Source organism: Maylandia zebra, linkage group LG20, assembly GCF_041146795.1.
Source record: "Maylandia zebra isolate NMK-2024a linkage group LG20, Mzebra_GT3a, whole genome shotgun sequence".
NCBI lineage: Eukaryota > Metazoa > Chordata > Actinopteri > Cichliformes > Cichlidae > Maylandia > Maylandia zebra.
In genome coordinates, this window is record NC_135186.1 from 36124814 (window position 1) to 36142371 (window position 17558).

The 17558-nt window shown below is 42.2% G+C and overlaps 1 long non-coding RNA gene and 1 other non-coding gene across 2 annotated transcripts; both read left to right on the forward strand.

The window, feature by feature from the left end:
* The first annotated feature begins 489 nt into the window (after positions 1-489).
* Positions 490-7197, forward strand: LOC112430117 (uncharacterized). Its single transcript, XR_003021923.2, has 4 exons — positions 490-911; positions 1057-1295; positions 6059-6150; positions 6727-7197. It is a non-coding gene; the product is annotated as an uncharacterized LOC112430117 (long non-coding RNA).
* A 2911-nt stretch (positions 7198-10108) lies between these two features.
* On the forward strand, positions 10109-11480 carry LOC112430107 (uncharacterized). The gene is made up of 3 exons (XR_013094810.1): positions 10109-10289; positions 10841-11036; positions 11182-11480. It is a non-coding gene; the product is annotated as an uncharacterized LOC112430107 (transcript).
* Positions 11481-17558: the final 6078 nt, after the last annotated feature.

Below are 17558 nucleotides of genomic sequence, written 5' to 3' on the forward strand. Positions count from 1 at the left end.
CATGCATCCATCGCCTCCTTGGAAGTAACTTGCATATTCATTTTGCATGAAGATGAAGATGAGAAGTCATGTCACAACAGTCGGACCAAAGGAGAAAGCAGGGAACATACAAGAATGGAAAAAGCTCTGTTCATCATAGTGGCATCAGGCAAGTCTGAATTATTACGTTTCCATCATCATATTTAAGTGTGATCCTTGTGATGAAGATTATTACTGTAACTCTAAGGGACTTCAACTTTCATTGTTTTTCTTCACAAAAATGAAAAAGATGATGCATTAGTGCGTTATATTTACTCCTGACACAAATTTTCTGCCAACAGAATAGATTACACAGAAATGCATTGAAGCTAAACTCATTTATTTACTGTGTTTGCAGGCCTGTGTGCCGTCGCCTCAGATGTTAAACATCACTACCAGTTTGTTTATGAGCTGAAGAACTGGACTGAAGCGCTGAGTTACTGCAGAGACAAATACATAGACCTGGCTACTATAGAAGATTTGCTTTTATAAAAATAAAACTGAATTATTATGAACCATTTTTTTCTTAATTTGTATTAATCTTTATAAATAAAAATGGAAAAAATTAAAGAACTAAATTACAAAATATCACAAGATATGAAATGTTTTATACTGTATATATCAGTGCTTACTGATAATCTGACAGCCTAACTCATATATTTTATGTCTAATGAAACAAACCCACTGGTGCTTTCAGAGAGCCTGGATCGGGCTGTATGATGACATCGTTGGCTGGCAGTGGTCAACGTCAGAAACCAGTGAGTTCAGAAACTGGTCACCTGGACAACCAGATAACAAATGGGTTATAGAATACTGCGTATTTATGCTTGATGGACCGTGGTTTTATGACCCTTGTACGAATGTGTTCAGATTCGTCTGCTCTAATAACACAGGTGAGGATTTTCAACTTAACTAGAAGCTTAGAACAAAACAGGTCCTGTTCTGTGCTTTTACTGATGTTTCAACAACGGCCTAATTGTTTAGACTTACAAATGCATTTACAGTTGTACACAGCACTTGAGTATGGTCTGTTTTCAGGGTCGACTAGGACATTTGTCTACATTGACATTATAACGAGCTACTGCAGACTTCATTACACCGACCTGGCCAGTGTGAGGAACATGACAGAGAACCAGAAGATAGATGACCTGGTACCTCCAGGGATAAGGGTGTGGATCGGCCTTTTCAGAGAGTCCTGGAAGCAGCAAACTTTGAAGAAAATGCAAAATGGGAGGACTGGGCCTGTGGCTCACAGAAGGAGTTTGTTTGCAATGTTGGTAAGCATTACTACCTGAATCATTGGCTGCTATTGGTCACAATTTACAAACTACACCCTAATGTAAAAGGTTCTTGCTGTACATCCGCTGTTGTGGTGGCAGCTGCTCAATATGTGAAAGTAACTGTATGTGAGAAAACAGTCCTGTACAGTGAGCTCCTAGCTGCTGGCTTCACATTTTGTCACCCAGAAACCTCAAGTGGGCACACAGTTTATTCTGCCAGACCCACATTCAGTGTTGTGATGGAAGCTGCATCAACCGTTGTGTTCAGTGCTGTTGGCCTTTGTTTCATTTTAAGGTTTTTTTCCAAAATGACCTTTAACAAGAAAGCCTCGTTTCTGCTGTTTAATAGCAAAGAAATGTAAACGTTTTAAAATTATGTCAAATTGTGTCTCTAACAAAACCTCTGTAACTTTGGTTTTCTGTATTTTGTCCTCAGTTACTCTGACACAAAAGCAACTGCTGTGATGCCTCTGATGAAGTCTCACAGTGTCAGCTTTGTTTTTATACACAGATTTAAAAATATGGATATGTACTGGTAAATGATCAGAATTATAATATTTCTGACTGAATCAAAACTGAATCTGAATCGAATCGATTATAGAAATCAGTGACGACACCCAGCACTATTTACTGTGTAGTCATTTTTCTAAAGAGACACGCTGTGTTCCACCTTATATTGTTGTTTATATTACACATCAGCAGAGGTTTGAAGTGAACACTGTAATATTATTGTGAATATTAGTATGACAGGATGGGTCATAACAAATGGGCCATTTCTGTTTTCTGGTTGTCGCTTATATATAAAATTAAAACAGCAAACAACACACCAGGAAGGTTAATCTGAGATTTTGGCACTCATAAGTGTTTTATTGCAAGTAAATTATGTATTTAAAATCTGAATATGAAAATGCAAGTGAAAGATAGAGCTCAAATTCAAATTCAAATTCAAATTTTTATTAGTCACGTACACAGTCATACACAGTACGATATGTAGTGAAATGCTTGGACAACTGCTCGTGACCTAAAGAAAACAAAAAAGGAAAAGGCTATGAATAAGATAGGAAATAAATATGAAAAATTAAAAAGGGTAAATTTAACTAGGAAGGAATAAAATATAAATTAAGGTTAACAATGAAATAACTGTACAACACACTGGGAAAGAATAAGATAAAATATATAAATTAAATTGAAAATAAAATAACTGTACAACAAAATACACAATATAGAACTATATAAGAATGTATGAACAAAATACACAAGAAGTAAAAATAAATATATACACAATAACAGCAGCAGTGATTTAAGTGATGAAGTGAAACAATGTCCAGAAAGTCCAGTGTGTGTGTAAGAACCATATGTGTGGGTCAGTACTGTGTGGTGGTGTGATTGAGAGACCGTATCGCCTGCGGGAAGAAGCTCCTCCTCAGTCTCTCTGTGTTGGTCTTCAGGGAGCGGAATCGCTTTCCTGACCTCAACAGAGAGAACAGTCTGTTGTTGGGATGGCTGAGGTCCTTCACCATCTTCCTGGCCTTGGTCCAGCACCGCCTGCTGTAGATTGAGTGCAGGTCAGGGAGCTCGGAGCGGATGGTGCGCTCAGCTGACCGCACAACCCTCTGTAGAGCTCGTCTGTCCTGCATGGTGCTGTTCCCGAACCAGGTTAAGATGTTTCCCGTCAGGATGCTCTCTATGGTGCACGAGTAAAAGTTCCTGAGCACCTTGGAGGGCAGTTGGAAGTCTCTCAAGCGTCTGAGGTGGTAGAGACGCTGACGGGCCTTTTTCACCACGGTGTTGATGTGACAGGACCATGACAGGTCCTGCGTGATGTGAACTCCGAGGTATTTGAAGCTGTCCACTCTCTCCACTGGGCACTCGTTGATGACGGGGGTCTGGTAGTTCCTCTCCTGCTTAGTGCTGAAGTCCACTATCAGCTCCTTTGTCTTACTGACGTTTAGAAGGAGGTTGTTCCTCTGGCACCAGTTCTCCAGATTCCTAATCTCCTTCAGGTAGGCCGTCTCGTTGTTATCAGAGATCAGGCCCACCACGACGGTGTCGTCAGCAAACTTGATGATGGTGGTGGAGCTGGTAGTGGCCACGCAGTCATATGTGTACAGAGAGTACAGCAGGGGGCTCAGAACACACCCCTGGGGGGCTCCAGTGCTGAGAGTGGTGGAGGCTGAGACATGTCCGCCCATCCTTACTGCCTGTGGTCTGCCAGTTAGGAAGTTGGAGATCCACTGACACATAGATGAGCTGAGTCCCAGATGCTCCAGCTTGGTGGTGAGTGTGGAGGGAATTATGGTGTTAAATGCAGAGCTGTAGTCTATGAAGAGCATTTTAACATAATTCCCCCTTCTAGTGTCCAAGTGAGTGAGTGATGTGTGGAGGAGATGAGAGATGGCATCGTCTGTGGAACGATTTGGACGGTAAGTGAACTGTAGTGGGTCCAGTGTGTCTGGTAGTGAAGAAATGATGAAGTCTCTGACCAGGCGTTCAAAGCACTTCATCACTACTGAGGTGAGGGCTACAGGGCGATAGTCATTGAGAGAAGCAGGGTGGGGTTTCTTCGGGACAGGAACAATGATGGACTCTTTGAAGCATGTGGGGATCACCGACTGAGATAAAGAGATGTTGAATATCTCAGTGAACACAGGAACTAGCTGGTATGCGCAGTCTCTTAGGATACGACCTGGGATGCCGTCTGGTCCTGCTGCTTTCCTGGTGTTCACTCTCTTGAAGGCTCTCTTTACTTCATGCTCGGAGATGACGAGCACGTTTCCGGTGCTGGCAGTATCTTCCTGTCTGCAGCCGTTAGCGCCGCTAGCATTAGCATCGTTGGAGTCCTTAGCTGCAGCCTCGAAGCGAGCATAGAAAGTGTTCAGCTCGTCTGCCAGAGTCACGGCCGCGCTCGTCATACCGGTTGTTGGTGCTTTATAGTCCGTTATTGTCCTTAGTCCCCGACCCAGGCTCCTACAAAGACTGTTCTTTTTAAGGAAAATGAGATCTTTTAATGTCTCATCTGAGATGTTGTCTTTGTTTTATAGAAGTTTTATCGAATCTGTGATGTCTTTTTGTATCGCTGCCTGGTTTGGTAACCTGACGGTGAAGAATAAGAATCGGTTGGGACTTCTGGTAAAAACCGCTAGCAAAATTTCAGGGCGCTGGCAAGATGGACTTTTGGCCATTTACAATAGAAACGTGCTTAGAAAGGCTCATTCTATTATTAATTGTGTGAACCATCCACTTCACAGTGAGTTTGAGTTGTTGCCTTCCGGCCGCCGTTTTAGAGTACCTCCGAGGAGGACTAAAAGACTCCAGGTCTCTTTTATCCCTACTGCGTCTTGTCTCCTTAATGGCAAATAATTGTCCTTGAATTTTCTATCATTATTATTGTTATTATTGTTTTATAGTATTGTTCTGTTGTTCTTATCCTCCTGCTGCTAAACTAATTTCCCCTTGTGGGACAATAAAGAAAAATTGAATTGAAATTGAATTGAATAGAGTCACTCTGTTGGAGTTGTGACTCTAGTTTCCTCCCGTAGCGCTGCTTCGCCTCTTTTACCGCCCTCCGCACGTTATATGACGCGGCTTTGTACGGGTCCATGTCCCCCGTCGTGAGTCCCGTGTTGTAGGCAGCGGTGCGGGATCTCAGAGCGTCGCGGATGGTTTTATCCACCCACGGCTTCTGGTTGGGAAACGTTGTGATAGTCTTTGTCTCCACGGTATCGTCCGCTAGTTTCCCGATGAATCCCACAACCGCTTCCGTAAACACGTTGACGTCATCATCGGAGCTGTTTCTGAACATGGCCCAGTCCGCTTCATCGAGTGCGTCCTGTAACGCGGCCACTGATTGATCCGTCCAGCGCGCGACCTTCCTCTGAACCGGAACTTCCTGTTTCAGCCTTTGTTTGTATTTTGGCATGAGGAAGATGGCGGCGTGATCAGATTTGCCAAACGGAGGGCGGGATTGTGCCTTGTAGCCGTCCTTGACCGTAGTGTAGCAGTGGTCCAGTGTCCTTTCACCTCTGGTGGGGCAGGTGATGTGTTGATAAAAGTTCGGCGCTGCGCGTTTGAGGTTGGCGCTATTACAGTCCCCCGTCACAATAAGCGCAGCGTCCCGGTGTTGTGTCTGGTGCTGTGTGAGTGCCTCATGCAGCTCGCATAAGGCGGTGACCGTGTCCGCTTGTGGTGGAATATAAACGGCACTTACAATGACCGATGTAAATTCCCGAGGTAGATAAAAAGGACGACACATGATGGACAGTAGTTCCAGATTTGGTGTGCAGGAGCGTGTGAGAGGAACAACGTTCGCACTGTTGCACCAGTTGTTGTTCACCATTAAAAACACGCCGCCTCCCCTTGACTTCCCCGAGTCCCGTGTCCTGTCCATGCGGTGAACCGAGAAGAACTCGGCCGGCTGGATGGCGTGGTCCGGCACCGCTGGGTTCAGCCATGTCTCGGTGAAGCAGAGGAGATTGCAGTCCCGAATGTCTCTCTGGAACTTTATGCTGGCCCTGAGGTCGTCAAGCTTGTTCTCCAGTGACTGGACATTGGCGAGCAGGATGCTAGGCACAGGTGTGCGGTGTGCACGAGCTCTCAGCCTGTTCCTGACGCCGGCTCGCTTCCCTCTAGGCCGCCGCTTCCCTTTGTTCTCCCTCAAGATCTCACTCGGCCAGCTCGGATCTGGAGTTAAAAACTTCGAATTGTGAGTACATTGTATACCAGCTGATGAAGGATGTAACAATTTGTTCTTATTTTAAAAGCACCTGTTTACAAGGAAGTGGTGAAAGTGAACCTGATAAACTCCGGTCTGGATCTGACCCACCCTGATGTGATGGAAGCCACGCTGAACCAGGCAAGTCATGTTTATTTATTAATATACATGAGAGAGAGATTATACATGCACACATACATCTGTGTATGTGTGCATGTATTTAAAAATTGAAGCTCTCACTGAATTGCAGCTTTATCACAACACTGAATGTGGACCTAACAATCTGGCTGGATTCAGTTGCACGACTGTGTGAACATCTCAAGACTCTCACTACTTCTGGGTCTGTCCTCGTGATGTGTCACTGAAACTGCCAGTCGACTGTATCTGCTTCACAACAATATAGAAACAAGAATTTTTCTCAAATCAAACTTAAAGCAGAGTATTACTTCTACTTGATCACTAAACAAGTGCTTTATTACAGCATATAAATACATTTTTCTTCAATATTCAAAACACTGACTATTAGAGATGATTTCATCTGTGTATTAAAGTTGTCTACACAAAATGTTTTGTCATGCTTGTTTGCACAGACACCTCCTTCAGCTCATGTACCTTAGGCTGAGTCAGATAAATTTAAATATCTTCTCTTAAAAATAGATTCTGAAGAATTTAGTGTATATTATTGTCTGAGTAATGTTAAGTATTTGTGTGTGTCAGATCCAACAGAAGCTGAAGGAGCAGGGAGTACAGGGAGACGTCAAACTGAGCTGGAGGAAGCAGTCAGATGGATCGGTCTTCCACAAGGACGAGGAAACGAAGAAGAAGAGCATCGTGTGAAAATAATTCAAGAAATGTTGCTTTCGCCTTTGACCTTTCAAGTGCTATTGTGCCATATTATCATATTATTCTATGCTTTGTGTGAATATCATCATCCAAACAAAACAAAAATCTAATTATGATGTCTTTGCATAGTTTTACATAGTTTTATTCTTACCTGTTAACATTTAAAACACAAGACGTTTGCTGGGTATTTGGTGACAGTTCACTGTAATTTTAATACATGCGGTTTTTTGCTTGCCTTGATCATGATGTATTTTAGTCTATTGAAACCATTTCAAAGGGTGCAGTAGCTGGCATGTGACACATGGGGGCCCTACGCTGAAATGTAGGTCTTTTCTGAATATTACATTTGCACACGTGTGATGAAGAACTCAATATCTTTTTTTTCCCCCTTTTTTTCCCCTTTTTTTTTGCCTGTCCCGTTTGGCTCTTTCGCATCAGAATTATTGTCTAAAGGTGAAGAAAGATGCCCAACGGATTTACTTTACCAAATTGACCATCCCAGCCTTGCCGTAATGGTCCATTTGATTCACCCTTTATTGTTTATTTTATTTTCACTTGCTGAATACGGGACAGACTTGACTGGGGGAAGGTGCGTACACCTGTGAGCATGGACGCGCTTGTTTTTTTAAAAGGTTCCTTCATGTAATGATCTGCTAGAGGGTGTGGGGGGGCCACAGCCCCGTCCTCCAGGGCATGAAGCAGGTATGCAGGAGATCAAAACTCCAGACATCCAGAGGCCCCCAGAACACAAGAGACCAAGGAAGACCAACAGAGGGGCAGCCGCGCCACTGTCCCAGAAAGAGCTGAGGAGAGTCCCAGATGAGGGCTCACTCAGCAGCTGCAGAGCAGAAGCCAGGGGGGGTTGCAGTGACGCGCCCGTGAGCTCTGCCGGCAGCCAGCCGTGCCTGAGTGACCGAGCCCCAGGCCGAGAGGCCGGGGGCACCCCACCCCCGAAGTGGCCCGAGCGAGCCCCAGGCTCCAGGCCCCGATAAGCGGCCGCCAAGGAGTGAGCCGGTGTGTACCTGGACGCCCATCCCCGGACACAAAGAACCACCAACGCACCGACGTCTGAGGGCGTCTGTCACCGGCAGGGGAAGTGGTACTCTAATTTTCGTTTTTCCTGCAGTGTATAATAATTGGTGTATTTCAAAAGTAAAACTATGAAGTGGTGGGAAACTATTTTGTGCAACTTTTTTGTATTTACAGTTTTGAGGGATAAGCCTCTTAAATTTCTCTAACTAGAAATATATGTTAAAAAAAAACGATTTATTTATTTATTTATTTATCTATGCACTTAATGCAGACATATTATTAAAATTTAGGCTATAATGGTTGTATTGATTTATAGCAACTTGAAATGCTCCCAAAAATGGCTCCACAGCAGGTAAAAATATAATATAAGCTCTGATGGACTTGGTTCTATGGTAGGTCTTAAAGGGTTAAAGAGTTGAAGCTCGGTCAGTTAATTGATGGTCAGAAGCTTCATCCGGCGCGATGTCCGGCCGATCTATTGAGCAAAGTGGCCTAGAGCTATGGAAGGATTGCATACATGCTTACAATACATATATCACATATAATCTAGAAACAGGCCTGAATAAAGGCCTGAGGGTATTCAGCAACCTGCTGCGTTTGAGTTTGCTTGGTAACAGATGACTCAGAATAAGTCAGGAAGTGTACTTCTGAAATGTCTTTGTTTCCTCTGTAAAGTATGCATTTTTTCTGGTTATTTTGAGGAGCTGTCTGGATGAGGCTATTTGAATAACCAGGTTATTCATTATTATCTTTTATTCTTTTATATTCTTTTTATTAAGCTTTGAGTAGTGGAATTTAATTAAAGCATTTATTCAATATATACATGTATAGTTTTAGTTAGATGGTTACACATATGAGAGTGGCCTCTGTCTGGTTGGGAGCTTTAGTAGGCGAGGTGAGAGGTGAAACAAAGTGCCTGCAGAATTGACAGTTTTGTTGCAGAGCATGCATCTGAGGTTTTGGAGAAGCAAGAGCGAGATGAGCTGGAAGCACCTGGCTTGGAGGTGAAGAAAATGTTCTTCTCAAACTGTGTCAAAAGTCGTTACCAGAACATTTGTGGTTTTGGAAGTTATGCATGTATTGTGTCTGCTTTGACGCATGAGGGGGCGCCATCAATAATACCCTGATGCTATAAAAACAACTGCTTGTGTATTATTGGGTGGAGATCGACGCTGAGTGTGTGACCGTTCATCTCCCCACACGTGATTTTGAATCCCTCCTGTATCCCTCCTCGATATTTGAACCCTTAACACAGTTTTGAGCCGGCCCATCTCATGATATTCGTGCTTGTGTGATTTGAAGGCTTTACCTTTTTCATGAAGTGGTATAAAAGTGTATATAAAATATCTGTGAATCTTATTACTTCTGTTCCATCCATGTTTTTCTAGATGGGGTGTAAGTAGGTTTCCTTTAAAATGGTAAAAAATGGTAAATGGCCTGTATTTGTATAGCACTTTACTAGTCCCTAAGGACCCCAAAGCGCTTTACATATCCAGTCATCCACCCATTCACGCACACATTCACACACTGGTGATGGCAGCTACATTGTAGCCACAGCCACCCTGGGGCGCACTGACAGAGGCAAGGCTGCCGGACACTGGCGCCACCGGGCCCTCTGACCACCACCAGTAGGCAACGGGTGAAGTGTCTTGCCCAAGGACACAACGACCAAGACTGTCCGAGCCGGGGCTCGAACCGGCAACCTTCCGATTACAAGGTGAACTCCCAACTCTTGAGCCACGATCGCCCCCTTTATGTCCTAATTAGCTAGGACGCCCTCATGCAAATGATTGACTTTAAGGAAAACTGATTTGACTTGTTTTGAATTGACTTCTGCACACACACATGCATCCATCGCCTCCTTGGAAGTAACTTGCATAATCCTTTTGCATGAGGATGAAGATGAGAAGTCATGTCACAACAGTCGGACCAAAGGAGAAAGCAGGGAATATACAAGAATGGAAAAAGCTCTGTTCATCATAGCGGCATCAGGCAAGTCTGAATTATTACGTTTCCATCATCATATTTAAGTGTGATCCTTGTGATGAAGATTATTACTGTAACTCTAAGGGACTTCAACTTTCATTGTTTTTCTTCACAGAAATGAAAAAGATGATGCATTAGTGCGTTATATTTACTCTTGACACAAATTTTCTGCCAACAGAATAGATTACACAGAAATGCATTGAAGCTAAACTCATTTATTTACTGTGTTTGCAGGCCTGTGTGCCATCGCCTCCAAACATCACTACCAGTTTGTTTATGAACAGAAGAACTGGACTGAAGCGCTGAGTTACTGCAGAGACAAATACATAGACCTGGCTACTATAGACGACATGCAGGATGTGCAGATGCTGACCAGCACAGTAGATTTAAGCAAAATGACCACCATGACAAACGGCAATGTAAATTATTTTTCTGGCTTTTTTTGTGACAGTAGGACTTTAGTTTTTGTACATTATTTAAATTTTATGGTACTGAACTATATTTAAACTATATTTTCTTGAAAGATCACTTTTCTTTTCTCACTGTTGCCAAGTGCTCACATGGGGTCATCTGATCGTTGACTTTACAGTATAATAAAGCAGATTGAGGCAACAGTTGTTGTGATTTGCTTTTATAAAAATAAAACTGAATTATTATGAACCATTTTGAATTGAATTGAATAAGGTTAGCGTTAGGATCTTGTGAACTTACAAATATTTGAATATAATTTTTGTCAAGTGGAAAATCTTTTTGACAGAAAAATTGTGATGCAAAAATCTACAAATTAATTGAGATTTTCTTAATTTGTATTAATCTTTATAAATAAAAATGGAAAAAATTAAAGAACTAAATTACAAAATATCACAAGATATGAAATGTTTTATACTGTATATATCAGTGCTTACTGATAATCTGACAGCCTAACTCATATATTTTATGTCTAATGAAACAAACCCACTGGTGCTTTCAGAGAGCCTGGATCGGGCTGTATGATGACATCGTTGGCTGGCAGTGGTCAACGTCAGAAACCAGTGAGTTCAGAAACTGGTCACCTGAACAACCAGATAACCAATGGGTTATAGAATACTGCGTATTTATGCTTGATGGACCGTGGTTTTATGACCCTTGTACGAATGTGTTCAGATTCGTCTGCTCTAATAACACAGGTGAGGATTTTCAACTTAACTAGAAGCTTAGAACAAAACAGGTCCTGTTCTGTGCTTTTATTGATGTTTCAACAACGGCCTAATTGTTTAGACTTACAAATGCATTTACAGTTGTACACAGCACTTGAGTATGGTCTGTTTTCAGGGTCGACTAGGACATTTGTCTTCATTGACATTATAGCGTCATGGGCGAACGCCCAGAGCTACTGCAGACTTCATTACACAGACCTGGCCAGTGTGAGGAACATGACAGAGAACCAGAAGATAGATGACCTGGTACCTCCAGGGATAAGGGTGTGGATCGGCCTTTTCACAGAGTCCTGGAAGTGGATGGATGGAAGTAACTCCTCATTTACATATTGGAAAACAAATGAACCCAATGGACCAGAGCCTTGCGTGGCAGCAAACTTTTTACTAAATGCAAAATGGGAGGACTGGGCCTGTGGCTCACAGAAGGAGTTTGTTTGCAATGTTGGTAAGCATTACTACCTGAATCATTGGCTGCTATTGGTCACAATTTACAAACTACACCCTAATGTAAAAGGTTCTTGCTGTACATCCGCTGTTGTGGTGGCAGCTGCTCAATATGTGAAAGTAACTGTATGTGAGAAAACAGTCCTGTACAGTGAGCTCCTAGCTGCTGGCTTCACATTTTGTCACCCAGAAACCTCAAGTGGGCACACAGTTTATTCTGCCAGACCCACATTCACTGTTGTGATGGAAGCTGCATCAATCGTTGTGTTCAGTTCAGAGGTTTGAAGTGAACACTGTAAAATTATTGTGAATATTAGTATGACAGGATGGGTCATAACAAATGGGCCATTTCTGTTTTCTGGTTGTCGCTTATATATAAAATTAAAACAGCAAACAACACACCAGGAAGGTTAATCTGAGATTTTGGCACTCATAAGTGTTTAATTGCAAGTAAATTATGTATTTAAAAGCAGAATATGAAAATGCAAGTGAAAGATAGAGCTGATGAAGGATGTAACAATTTGTTCTTATTTTAAAAGCACCTGTTTACAAGGAAGCGGTGAAAGTGAACCTGATAAACTCCGGTCTGGATCTGACCCACCCTGATGTGATGGAAGCCACGCTGAACCAGGCAAGTCATGTTTATTTATTAATATACATGAGAGAGAGATTATACATGCACACATACATCTGTGTATGTGTGCATGTATTTAAAAATTGAAGCTCTCACTGAATTGCAGCTTTATCACAACACTGAATGTGGACCTAACAATCTGGCTGGATTCAGTTGCACGACTGTGTGAACAACTTAAGACTCTCACTACTTCTGGGTCTGTCCTCGTGATGTGTCACTGAAACTGCCAGTCGACTGTATCTGCTTCACAACAATATAGAAACAAGAATTTTTCTCAAATCAAACTTAAAGCAGCGTATTACTTCTACTTGATCACTAAACAAGTGCTTTATTACAGCATATAAATACATTTTTCTTCAATATTCAAAACACTGACTATTAGAGATGATTTCATCTGTGTATTAAAGTTGTCTACACAAAATGTTTTGTCATGCTTGTTTGCACAGACACCTCCTTCAGCTCATGTACCTTAGGCTGAGTCAGGTTTTGAGTTCTCAGTTATATGTAAGAGCCATGAGTGTCAGTCTGTTTCATCCTGGCAGATGAAGCTGTGGGGAGCAATCCTTCGAGTACTGTGAAAATCATCAGCCCACAGTGTTCAAGCCAAATGCCTCAGCTTAGGACCATGATCCCGTTTGGCCTCTGGTTTGTAGCTTGTTGTAGTCCTGGTTATGAAAATGAGGTTCGATTTAATCCACGAGTGCTTGCTCTGTGCACAAGTTTAAGATCCACTGAAGATATAAAAGTACACGTGGTCAGTACGACGCTTGCAAAGAGCGATCAAAAAATAGTAACCAGAGTCTGAAAAGCACAAGGTGTTCAAATAGTCCTCCTTTAAGAGTAGCTGCGCCACATTTACACCTGGGATTGTTTTATTTTTATCACACATTATAATAACTTTTTATATATTTCATTTCCAATATTTGGACCAATCTCATGTGCTTTTGTAGTTTTATTAGACATTATTATTAGTCATCAACTCTCTTGTGAAATATTACTGCAAATTTAAATATCTTCTCTTAAAAATAGATTCTGAAGAATTTAGTGTATATTATTGTCTGAGTAATGTTAAGTATTTGTGTGTGTCAGATCCAACAGAAGCTGAAGGAGCAGGGAGTACAGGGAGACGTCAAACTGAGCTGGAGGAAGCAGTCAGATGGATCGGTCTTCCACAAGGACGAGGAAACGAAGAAGAAGAGCATCGTGTGAAAATAGTTCAAGAAATGTTGCTTTCGCCTTTGACCTTTCAAGTGCTATTGTGCCATATTATCATATTATTCTATGCTTTGTGTGAATATCATCATCCAAACAAAACAAAAATCTAATTATGATGTCTTTGCATAGTTTTACATAGTTTTATTCTTACCTGTTAACATTTAAAACACAAGACGTTTGCTGGGTATTTGGTGACAGTTCACTGTAATTTTAATACATGCGGTTTTTCGCTGTTGCACTTGTTAGACTATAATATTATTTTATGCCATGTTATACCCCTAATTAAAGATTGTGAATTATTATGTAGTTTTAGTTTGCATTATTCTCCTGAATTAGAAGAAGCTGATAACTATTGCATCTGTTAAACTGATTTGCATTACATTAGACTGCTGATTTATTGTGGATGAATGATATTGTTTTATGATGCATTATACTGCTGAGTTATAAGAAATACTGTTTGCAGAAAGTCATCGCCTTATTTGTCTGATTAGAAGAGAACAGAATATGCTGGAGTTTTCTGCCCCATCTCAGCAGGAGCAGATAAACGGGGAGCCAAGGTCGTAGCTTAGGCGCCGTGTGAGAGAAAGCATGTGAATGTTTAGGCTTTTATGATAAGGTGGAGGCACCAGAGGCTATAAGAGTTTGATCAATGCTCCACCATTTTGAGATCTGAGGCTGTCTGCATACAGTGTCCATCTCCCACGCGTGTGACTATTAAAATCATCGTTTGACTTAACCCGGCCGGACCAGTGTTGTTATTGTGGTTTTTTTCTCTTGTCTCCATCCCCAATTTTGAAATCGTAACACACTTTACAGACAGCCACTGAGTGTTTGATGCAGTAGAAGCAGAATTAGAAGCTGATTGAGGCTGTAAAGGTGGCGCATTCTTCACAAAAGCCGGTCAGCCCCACGCACGGGGCGAACTTGCTAACGGAGATTTGCACATTGGTGCGGTTATGGCGTTAGCGTCATTTTAACTAGATTAAAGCTGACAGCACGAATATTATGAGATGGGCCGGCTCATCATTATCCTGATTTGCATTTGTTTGTCTCACTCAGTCCAAAAATTACATCAATAGGGAGACGTGGATGTCTACCAAAGAGTAAATAAAAGGGCGAGTATCCTGTCACTAGTTGTGCAATTATCGGCATGCACAACTTTGTTTACATAGTCACTCCAGTTTTCTTTCTTTTCCTCATCCAGGGTCCGCAGCATTCACAGCACGGTGCGATTAAACCTTTCCACTGGGTTTCCCTGTGGGTGGTAGGGTGTAGTCTTTGAATTAGCTCCTGTGTACTTCTGCAGCTGTTTGAATAAATGGTTTTCAAATTCTCAAAAATCAAATCAAATCACTTTTTCTCTGCCTTGATCATGATGTAATTTACCAGGAAAACCAAATTTCAAGGAAAAGTCATTAAAAATTTTATCTGCTGCTGTTTTGCCAGATTTGTTGTGTGTAGAGTAGACTTGAGCAAACTTGGTGAAGTTGTCCTGTAACACTAAAATATACTCATACCCTCCCCTGCTCTTTTCGAGATGGACATAGTCTATTGAAACCATTTCAAGGGGTGCAGTAGCCGGCATGTGACACATGGAGGCGCTACGCTGAACTGTAGGTTTTTTTTCTGAATATTACATTTGCACACGTGTGATGAAAAACTCAATATCTTTGTACATATTCAGCCAATAAAACCTACTCCTTGCCAAATTCATCACACGGTCCACCTCCAAGTGACCCATTTCGCAGTGAAGGTGTTTGTACACCAGTTCTTTGTTCGATTCTGGAATCACAATCTGAGTATAAGTCACAATCTTTCGTATCAGCAACCCATCATCTGAAATAAACAGCTTTTTCCACTCATGTAGTAGCTGTTTTACTTTAGGATATTTGGTCGCTGATGTTTTGTCAAAGCTTGCACCTGTGCTCTTTAAGTTGAGAACATAAGCTACGGCAGAGTCCTGCTTTTGAGCTTGTAATAGCTCCTGTGTTGTGATTCTCACATCTGGCTGAGTTTCTCTAAGTATCTTATTTACTTCTGGATTGCACGTTATAGCTGATATCCAATCCAGTTGTTGTTCTTCCTGTGTTTCAATGGCATTCAGTACTGCGCTTAACACTTCAGGCGAACACAGCTCAGTACATTCTGACATGTATGAGTTCATACTAGAAGGTGTTCTGGACAAAAAGTCTGCATCCACGTTACTTTTTCCAGGTCTGTATTTCAGTGTTATGTTAAAATCAGCCAGCTCGGAAACCCATCTGTGTCCTGTCGCATTCAGTTTACCTGTGCCTAAAACATAGGTTAAAGCAGGGGTGGGCAATCTCAGTCCACGAGGGCCGGTGTCCCTGCGGGTTTTAGATCTCACCTTGGGTCAACACACCTGAATCACATGATTAGTTCGTTACCAGGCCTCTGGAGAACTTCAGGACATGTTGAGCTAATTTAGCCATTTAAAGCAGCTGTGTTGGTTCGAGGACACATCTAAAACCTGCAGGGACACCGGCCCTCGTGGACTGAGATTGCCCACCCCTGGGTTAAAGGGTTGTTGTCACTGTATACTGTCACTGAGGAAACATATAACAAATAGTCTCTAAAGCGCTCAGTCGCCGCCCATTTTAGTGCCAAAAATTCCAGTTTCCCTGAGTGCCACCTGTAGTTCTTCTCAGCCTGTGTTAATGTTCTTGATCCATATCCAATTACTCTTAATTTACTGTCCTGCCTCTGGTACAAAACTGCACCAGGGCCTTCTTCTGATGCATCGATGTGCAGAATGAAGGGTTCCTCAAACTTGAGATAAACCATCACGGGTGGATTAGTCAAAACATCCACCAAATAGTCTAGTGCTTTTTGGGTGGCTGTCACTCCATATGATTTTTTTGGGTGGGTGCAGCATGCCCCGCCTTGGCTGACCACGCTGGTGTTTGGGTGTGGTCAACTGAGAGTAAATCATATAGGCACATTGCATGTCTTGAAAAATCTTGTGCATAGCTTCGGTAGTATCCTAAAAGCTTTCTCAGCTCTTTAATGTTTGTCGGTGGGTTGTCCTTCAAAGCTCGTCCTGCTTGTACCTCTTTTTCATCCATTTTGTAACCGTCCTCATTTTTAAACAAGTCACATTTATCAGGTCTTAGTTTTACGCCCCAAGCCTGCTGACGTTTGAGAACTGATCTCAAATCTTCAATATGCTGCTCAAATGTTTGACTGTACACTAAAACATCATCTAAATATGGAGTGCATATTTTGTCCCTCAAGCCTTCTAAACTTTCCTCCATACTACATTGGAAAGCTGAAGGCGCATTGGTGAGTCCAAATGGAATTCTATTCCATTCATACAGCCCCCAGGGTGTTGTGAAGGTGGTATATATTTTCAAGTCTTCGCTGATTTCACCTTGATAGTACGCTTTGCCTTGGTCAAGCACACTAAACCACGTATTACCGCCAAGTCCATCAAGGATTTCCTGTATTCGTGGAATAGGGTGTCTGTCTGGAATGGTCTTTTTATTGAGGCCCCTATAATCGACACACAGTCTCAGGCCTCCATCCCGCCTCCTCACACACACTATTGGAGAGGCATATGGTGAGGTTGATTTGCGGATATACAGGAAAAATTATTCTGTGTTTCTTTACCTTCTTTTAAATGTACAAAGATGCCCTTTGTCTATGGTTAGATTAGTTTAGAATTATCCTTTTAGACTTTCTCAGCAAAGACACTGTTTTGGGACATATTGTTTTAGATTGTTTTATCTCTCACAGCTTTCTCACAGCTCTCTGCTGACGAGACTAGCGCCACATATGGAGTTGTTTATTTTATCTGTTTTGTATTTTCTTATCCTGTTCTCACTGTCTTTCCTATAAAAAAGTGCCAAGCCTCTGTTCACGTTGTGAGTTGTTCGCAGCTCACCCGTGTACACGTTTGATAAAGAAAGTAACTTTGTCTCATTGTGTCTTTATTTCTCCTGGGTCTTTAACAGAGTTTCCCCCCAACATTTCTTGGTCCTTCGGAGCCGGATCGCCTCCATCGTGTCCCATCTCCGTGACCAGTCCACGTTGTTCGCCTGTCGACAGCTCACACACCAGGTGTGTGATAAAAGACCAAGAGCGTTAAAATTCGGGTCTTGGCCAACGTCTTAGAAAGCGACCCACGGTGGTGGGGCCCGATCGAGGTGGACCAGACCCAGCGACACTGACCAGGTAGA